Below are 9,046 nucleotides of genomic sequence, written 5' to 3' on the forward strand. Positions count from 1 at the left end.
CTTGAAAGATGACTTACCTGTACTGGCATGCCTCCATTTCACCATTTTTCATGATGGTGTTACGGCTCCAGCCATGTCCTACATAGTTATGCTTGGTTCAACAATGTTGGGAATGGACTTAATCAAAGCATTGTGATGCCACATTGTCCATGATTCTTGCATGTTCTGTCAACTGAGTGACAAAAGTGTGAAAATCTTCTCTGCTCCACTTCAGCCATAAAATTGCCTGAGGGACCCTGGAACAAAGTGGCAATATCCATTGTTGGACCATTCAAACGTGGGACTTCGGACTGCTGCTATGCCATCACCACACTTCACTATTACAGTAAAAGGCGTGAGGTGGCATTTACATCAAGTGTCACTGAATGTGTGAATTGAAGGCAATACCCGCAACATGTTCTCGTAGTTCTGCTGTCAGAGTGTACATTGGCACAAACCTCTTCTTACGACCAGTGCCAGTCTGCAAGAACAACTCCTTCACTCCAATTATTGAGCAGTATCCTGCTATATCCAAATCCAAACTCCACAAGATAACCCTGTCAACTCTCAAAGTTTCCTTTGCATGTGTGATGCAGAGAAACATCCAATAATTAGGTTGGAAAGTGTGAGAGGCACCGGAACTAATTCAGAGTTCAAAAGGTTTCGTCCATCCACATCTCGAGATTGAACAATGATTCCCAGTTTACTGAATATTTGTCTGTCAGTATTCAGCGTCTCTATTGCCTGCTTTCTCTTGGTTTCCACTGGTTTGTTGAGGTTGGCAAATTATTTCAGGCCTGGTTTCTTGATTGGGTCAAAGAAGCCTTTATTTCCAATTTGCAATCTATCGGATGTGAAGTCTTTCATTAAAATTGCTTCATTCTATCTCACTTTATTAAGATATTGTCACATTATCTGGAGCCACTGCAGATGTAACAATATTTACAAGTGGTTGCTTGTTCTGTGGGCTTGTTCCATTATCAGTTTGAAAGTGATTTAACATTCTCTCAGAAACTACGGTCACTACGTCTTTGACTATAGATACGTCCATATGTTTGTGCTTTACAGTAGTTTCTTTGTGGGTGGCATTAGAATCTTTAGCAACACAATTCATGTCCATTGTCATCGCTCGACCAGCTGCCTTCACGTGTGTAGTCAAGTAATACTTTGTCAGTGCCTTTTTCTCTGGTGGATAGGTAAGTATACTTTACACAGTCCTTGGTCATATTGTTCAATGCCCATGTCATGCCACATCCCAATATATGGCCAATCAGACTTGAGCACTGCTGCCTGTGTGCTGGTCAGTGCTTTATAGATTTGTAAAGTTTCTTCCTTCAGTAGAAGACCCTCTGCTACATTGACAAATCCCCATCGGGCATAATTCTGGTTTCACGACAAATATGATAACGGGGTGTGGAGGGAGGCATTTGAAAGAACCAACAATACAGCTCCGATCTCGATCTCTGTTTTTTTCTTCGAAATATGACAAAATTCTAAATCATCTTCCTTTATGCCTCTTTTTGTGTGTGATCATATTTTCTTTGAGAGAATGCATTGTTCTTCTGTTTCCTCTTTCCTTTTACTATTTTCTTAACCTCTTATCAATCACAGGTTAAATCAGTTATTCTTCTTCTCCTCCTCTTCCCTTTATAATGGGTGAGGTCCGCCGGCACCGCACTTCTGCCCTGCCTTGATCACGATACTCCTCCACCTCCCTCTGTCCTCAGCCAACTCTCTACTCTCAAACCACCCCGACCTTACTGATATCCTTCCTCACACAATCCTCCCATCTCAAGCACGGTCGATCTCTTTTCCTCTTACCTTGCTCCCTCAACCAAACCGCTCTCTTTGCCATTCTTTCTTACCACGTCCGCACCAAGTTTCCAGCACATCTCAGCCGGCATTTCACCAATCTCCCCATCAAACTCATCTGCATACCAATCCCTCCCTCAGTTCATCTCTCCTCCTTCTATCCACCCTCTCCACTTCCACAATCCTCCTGATCCAGTTGTTCTCGCAAACCTGCAGCCTCTGTTGTTGTCTTTCTGTCAGTGCCACCATCTCTACACCATAAAGGTAGGATGTTAATACTCCCTACACCCTCCTCCACACATTCACTCTCACCTGACTCCTCCTCTGCACCTTTGCCTTTGACTTACGAACCATGGCCACTGTTTCCCCAATATATTCAAACCTATTTCCCTGCCTCATCACTTTCCCCTCAAACCTGATATTCAATTATTTTCTCTGCTGCCTGACTCACATCACCTCAAACTTCTCCATACTCATCTTCAGCCCAAGCTTACAAATGCCTCCCTCCACACCCCCATGACTTCATGCATCTCCCACTCACTCTCCACCAAAATAGCCACATCGTCCGCATCCACCAACCTCCCCGTACTACCCCTCAAGCTGACCTTCCTGCTTACCAGCTCTATCACCATGATAAACAAGAGTGGGCTGAGAGAGTTTCCCTGCCTCAAACTGATGTCCACACTTAACTCCTCAGCCATCTCAGGAAGAACCAAAACCCTTCATTTCGTTCCCTTCTACATCCCTTCCACCAACCGAACTTCTGCTTTCAGCACCCCCATCCATTGGGGTGTGGCCATCACCATTTCTCTCGGGACAGTGTCATAGGCCTTACCCAGGTACACCAACCCCAATGCCATTTCACCTTGCACCTCCAAAATCTTTTCTCCACCAGATGTCTCAGCGTGAACATTCCATCCGTCGTCCCCCTACCCTTTCTAAACCCCTGCTGCTCTTCTCCGATCTCCATCTCCAACCTCTTCCTTAATCTCCCGTCCAGAATCCTCTCCAGCACCTTCATGACATGACTTGGGAGCGGAATGCCTCCGTTCTTCCCCGGATCTTGAACAGTTCCACCTATTCACGTATGGTAGCTCCAGTTCACCTATTTCTATCACATTTCAGCTGTTTCATTCAAAACAAGTACATTTTCTATAAATCTATTGCACATTTTCTACAGCAATGATTTGTGATTTATATCTAAGAATGAACGATTTAGAAATTACACATTAAATGTTCACCCAGACAATTTAAAGTCAAAATTTATTTCAAAAAAAAATCGTACAAAAAAAAAAAGTATGAGCAGATTTTATGTCTCAAAAAAAATTGCACAACTTTCGGAATCTACATCCACACGAGCGAGAGTCTACCCCCATGGGCGTAACACTTGACAGCAATGAAAATTCTCCAGCAGATAAAGTACCCAAGACCACCAGAAATGCAGTCTGACCTCATCCAGCGGAAATGTGAAAAAGCATGTTGTGGTGTCATTATGAAGTTTTTTTGGTTGATTCATCATCTCTGAGCTATCCTGAATCAGAATCAGCCGGGTGCCAGACTCGCACCCTTGAGGAATATTTTTGGAGGAGAAAAACAAAATGGCCGCCACCGACTTTCCATAAATTCTGTTTTGGGCTTTATCTTCACTTCTAATGCACTTACAAACACAATCTTGGTGTCTATACTATGTATTCATGGTCAAGGAATCCGATCATGATAAAATTGAAGGTGTATATATATATATAAGACCTGTCTCATATTTTCAAGTTTGCCACCATTTTAATATGAAAAATGGTATTTTTCAGTTCCACTGATCACTTCGAGTGAGAAATTGAATTTGATGAACCCTCAAATATTAATACTACGTACAATAATAGTCAATGACGGCTGAAGTAACTTACTTGCAATGATGAATGAATTGATGATTACAATAGAATACGATTTTTACACAAATATATCCGGATACATGTGGATAGTTGACTATGACTTTGGGTTTTGTCTAAAAGTAAGTATGTACATGTATACGATTTTGAAATTATTGATTTTGCCGATTTTGAAATCGGCAAACAAATATTAACTTTGTTAAGGAAGCAATGTTCTACATTATGTTCAATCTTCGTCATCGTCATCGTGATGAGCAGTTACTGCCATTGTCTGTTTGTTACAACAGAAGATCCAGCCTGGAGATCCAGCATTACAACTGCAAAACATCGAACATGACATCTGTGCTGCCACACAACCACACCTCCCGGTGGGACATGGCCGGCTGGTGGAGCATCCACACTTCATCAGCTGCAGAATGGTGACTGGTGCAGCAGACACATCAGGTGGAAGTGTGGTTGGACACAACGTCGCACCGTCCTCACCTTCTTGCCATCCATACTTGATGGGATCCAAGTTCGGAGAGTCTGACTGAGAGGCCGGTTTCCACATAGAGACTTGACAATGAGCACCATGTACATGTTGAACAAAGGCATCATGCGATGGGGGCAACGACTTCAATTTCGGAGCAGAGGTAATCTTCGAGTTGGCCATCTTAGACTTCCACAACTGATACCGGTGTGTGGACATATCACCTTCGACTTTGGAACCATAACAGGCAGCAATGAAGGTCGTTGCCTCAGATATCATCTTTTCCTCGTCTGCTTCCACCTGACCAAGTAAGGTGGGATGATGTCCGCCCATTAGTACCTTCAGTACTGTGGCCTTTCCAATGGCAAACAAGGACGACACGGTATCGCATCCGGTCAGAGCATGTACAGCAGGCAGATATTTGGCGATGCTTTTGTGTTTCAGTGCTGTTTGGCGAATGTCTACGTTCGCCCTCCCAGCACATGGACTCTCCGTGCTGACATCCACAGTCATCTTTTCCTCAAGGTAGAAATGAATCAACAGGACAAAAACATCTGAATCGTCACAGACCACTTTGATGTGCGAGTCACCACTGACACCTGACACAATTCTAACTAAGTGATGGATGATGATGACATCTGCTTCTTCATGGTGTGTTTTCAGATCCTGTCTCTGGGGAGTGGAATTGTTCCATACTTTTACTGGTGTGGGATCTTTTCTGGTGATCACCAGTTTGGTGTGGTTGTCCACAATGTGGGTCATCAGATACTGACAGATCAAATCGATCAGTTGTACTTTGTTGTCGGGTACATTTTGCTGCATTTGATTATTTGATCTGTCAAATGCCACTTTTTGCGCTGGAAGTGTTGTGTGTAAGTTGAGTTGATGTTTTCAACTTGAATCATGACCTGCACGACTGTAGCTCGTCATTTGTTTCTTGCTGATGTTGATGTACCTGTCGAAAATCAGGTATACGTCACAACACTCCAGTTGGTATTTGATGGTTCCTATGAAGTTGATCACATAATCCTCAACTGTACCATTTGTGGGCCAATGCACAGTCCCTAACATGGCACATCCATCGATTTGACTTGATTGCTCAACTTGGAGTTTCGTCCAAAGGATTGCTTTCGACTGAGCACGCATCACACTGCTCTCATCAAACAAGGAGGCTGGGACAAGGGACAGTTCATAAGAGAGGACATCCTTGATATCAATATCCCTGTATTGTTGGAGACATATGACTCGGGTGTAGATCAATTCGGTATCATATACTGGCCTTCCATCCAGCTTGATGCTCTTTTTGGTCGAAGTCATCAGGGTCACTTTCTTGGTTCGTGTCTTGTTGAAGCTTGTTTGCCATCCAGATTCAAATTCCACCATCTGTTGTTGTCCAATCTTGAGAGAATCATCAACGTTTACCTTGTCTGTCACATGAAACATCGTAGTAGACACTAAAATTGTGTTTGTAAGTGCAGTAGAAGTGCAGATATGGAATGTGTGGCGAATCTGCATTATTAAAGCCGGCAATCAGCTTCACCACGAGGGGCTGATCAGCAATCGGCTGATCTCGCTTGATTGACAGTTACCTGTCTCTCTGTGAAAGCAGCTGTTAATGATGAGGAGAGGAAGAATTACTTTGAGGAGATTGAGAGAAGCAAGAGCTTCGATGAGAACGAACCCGGCAGAGTGTGCAGAGGTGATCAGAACAAGTGTGGAGAGCTTTTTACGTCGGAGTGTGGAGAGATGAAAATGCTTCAGCTTGCCAGAGCAAAGAGCTTTTGAGAACGCTGTGATGGAGCAGAGTTTTCCATCAAGTGATTGAGCAAGAGCTGTAGCACCAGAAACCACCTGCTGACACAACAATCTATGATTCATAAATCCTGCACAGCATTGACACCACTGGGTTTGAAAAGAACCTCCTGACATTGTTGTGTCGTTCCCTGAACTGGATTTGTCAAATGAATGAAAGAGCTCGCCAAAATGGGGCCAGGTGAGGAATAGTGCTGGCCATTTTGGGGGCACATAACTCATATTGTTGGTGTCGTTGGTAGGTGGAGGGTTGTTTTCCACTTGGGCCAGATATAATTGTTCATGGCACAGGGGGCACGATTGAGCATGTGTCTGGACTTCCGATGCATGGTTTTGGAGAGGAAGGGAACTATATTGTGTAAGTGCTCATCCTCGAAATTTGCATCGAGTTGGGAATGTACGTGTAGTCTCCGGCGGTTAGACTCTGCTGACTGACGTGACTGTACGGATGGAGAGTTCTCATGGCTTTCCTTGAGGTCTCAGACCATTTGTTGTGCAGCTTTTTGTGGGGAGGGGAGGGAAGGAGGAGGCAGTGTGAGGGGAGGGAAGGTGTCAGCAGCATGGGGGGATGGGAGGGAAGGCATCATGAGGAGAGCGGAATGGGAAGGCAGTGTGATGGGAGGGGAAGGGAAGGCATTCATTTTTGTCTGGTTTCAAGAGGGGGGGATGTTAATCAACCTTCTCCAGATCCAGACGACGTCACCACATGGTCACAGCCACATGGACTCTATGGTCAACATGTCCGACGACACAGAGCTCCAAGGACTGTGGGTGGTGTGCTGGACAACCACATCCCCGAGAGAGGTGCCCTGCCAGCGAAAGGCTATGTCGCAACTGCTCAAAGAAGGGACTCTGCCAATGTTTGCCAGTCTTGATTTGTTGTGACATCGCTCGTCATCCCGACCTCACCCGTCTCCATCGCGGGCTGGACACATTCCACACTCCCCCTTGTCGGTTCAGTCGCTCCGCCACGTGGTGCCACCACTATGCCTCTTACGCCACCTGGAGATTCAACCCCATGCACTGCATTTCCCCTCGCTGCATTCGCATATCGCCCTCATCTCATCCATTTTGTTACTCTGTTCTTTCGCATTCCGGTCCATTTTGTTTTCCAACCGTTTTTCCATTCTTTGTGCATTGGCGTGTTCGCGTCCATTTTTTCCTTCATTTCCATCAACATTTCCCCCAACCGGTTCATGTCAAACGACCCTGACGAAGCCGGTTCACCTCGGTCGGGCTTGGATCCACCAGGGGTCGTGGGGGGAATTTGATGGAGGGGAGGGGGGTGTCATACGCCGCCCCTGCCACGCTCATTATTTTGGGGTCTGGTCGCGGGGAAAGTTCCTGCATGGGGGTGGTGTCCTGGACCATGGGTTCCTCTACCACTACCTCTACCTTTAAACCCACCTGCTTCAGTCCATCTTTGGTCGCCATGTTGCGTGTTGAGAATAAACCGCTCGCAATTTGAGGGAATGGGGGGGGGGAGTGCTTGCTCCCTACCCCTGATCCGTGTTCCGTGAATTTCTCTATGGCCAAGTCGCTCCTCGTGGCTATCTATGTATGTGAGGAAATGAGTGTGGAGGTCTTCAACGCTAGGGCCCAAAAACCACCGTACAATTTCTTCTCATGATCGAGATTGCCACAAAACTCCTCTCCATACAAGGTCCACTCAAAGCAAATGGCACCGCCTTCTTCCTCGAACATACAACGGAAGACTGCTGAGTTATTACTGAGACAAGCTCCTCTTCTTCTCCTCCCAAAGCACACAAACTTCGCGACCCAACCAAACAGGCAAGGGCCAGCGTCCTGTTCCAGCATGCGAGCAGATTCACACAACACAAACAACGATAATCACGCTGCTATTTCGTCGTGCCAAGAAGGACCAGACCTCATACTTTTTCCAACCCCCCTCATCTCCCCAGCACCTTCTCTTCTCTCTTACATCACATCGACCAATCAATAGCCTTGGGGGCGTGGCCTGCCGGCACCAAGCTAGGAAGATGGAGTTTTTTACTGCTCGGAAATTTTCAGCTTGGTCCCTATGGGTCTGCAACTGTGAACCAGAATAGCACTAAGTTCCTTGATTTTGCAAGAAGTCACGGACTTAGGGTGGCTGGTTCATGGTTTCAGCACCCACAAGCTCATTGCAGGACTTGGTATTCCAACGCTGGAGGTGCAGCAAAGGAGATTAACCATGTTCTCGTTGATGGTCACTGTAGGATGCTCCATAACTGCAGGGTCGATCGGTGTGCTCAGTTCCTCAATACTGACCACAGGCTTGTGGGAGCAACTCTGAAGTTGCAGCTCAAATCCGGGAGAATGGTACAATCCCAGCTGAGGCTGGATGTTGGCAAGCTCAAGGATGAGGCGGCAGCTGAGGAGTTTGCGAACAGGCTGAGTGGGGATTTGGGGGGTCTAAGTGCTTTGGGGAATCCTGAAGAGTTCTGGAGTGCATTCAAGACCTCCATCCTTGATATTATCGGTGGATGTCTTGGAACTCACCATGGGGTGAAGAAGAATTTTGTCTCTCAGGACACTGGATACCATTGGCCAGAGTTGCAGGGCAAGGCTTAATGGCAGAGCTGAGCTGTTCAGGGAGTTGAGGTGGAAAACTGTAACTGCGCTGAGGGTGAACAAGGAGGCCTATGTGCGAGGAATCTGTGAGGGGGTAGATCATCACCTGTGGTCAAGTGATTTTCGTCCTGCTTCCAGGGGAATTCACGCATTGCATTCCTCCAAGCCTGTCACTCGGTGTACTGCAGTTCGAATGGAGGGTGGAGGGCTCTTGACAGAGGAGTCCAAAGTGAAAGCCCATTGGGCCGGTTACTTTGAGCGGCTGTATCAGACTGATCTACCAGCTGTCGAGTTGAATGGCAGGGGTGTAGCTATCTCTATTGCTGACCCTTCAATTAACTGTGATCCACCTTCGTTTGTGGAAACAGGCTGTGAAGAACTGGTTGAAATGGGGTAAAGCTCCTGGGATCTGTGGCATCCATGCTGAACATCTCAAGGCTGGTGGAAATGCTGTACTCATGTCGTTGCATGCAGTTCTGTGCTCTGCCTGGAACACAGACATCATCCCAACTGACTG

The sequence above is a fragment of the Eptatretus burgeri genome, chromosome 11 (assembly GCF_056783735.1).
Source record: "Eptatretus burgeri isolate ZD-2024b chromosome 11, Ebu_testis_v1, whole genome shotgun sequence".
Lineage (NCBI taxonomy): Eukaryota > Metazoa > Chordata > Myxini > Myxiniformes > Myxinidae > Eptatretus > Eptatretus burgeri.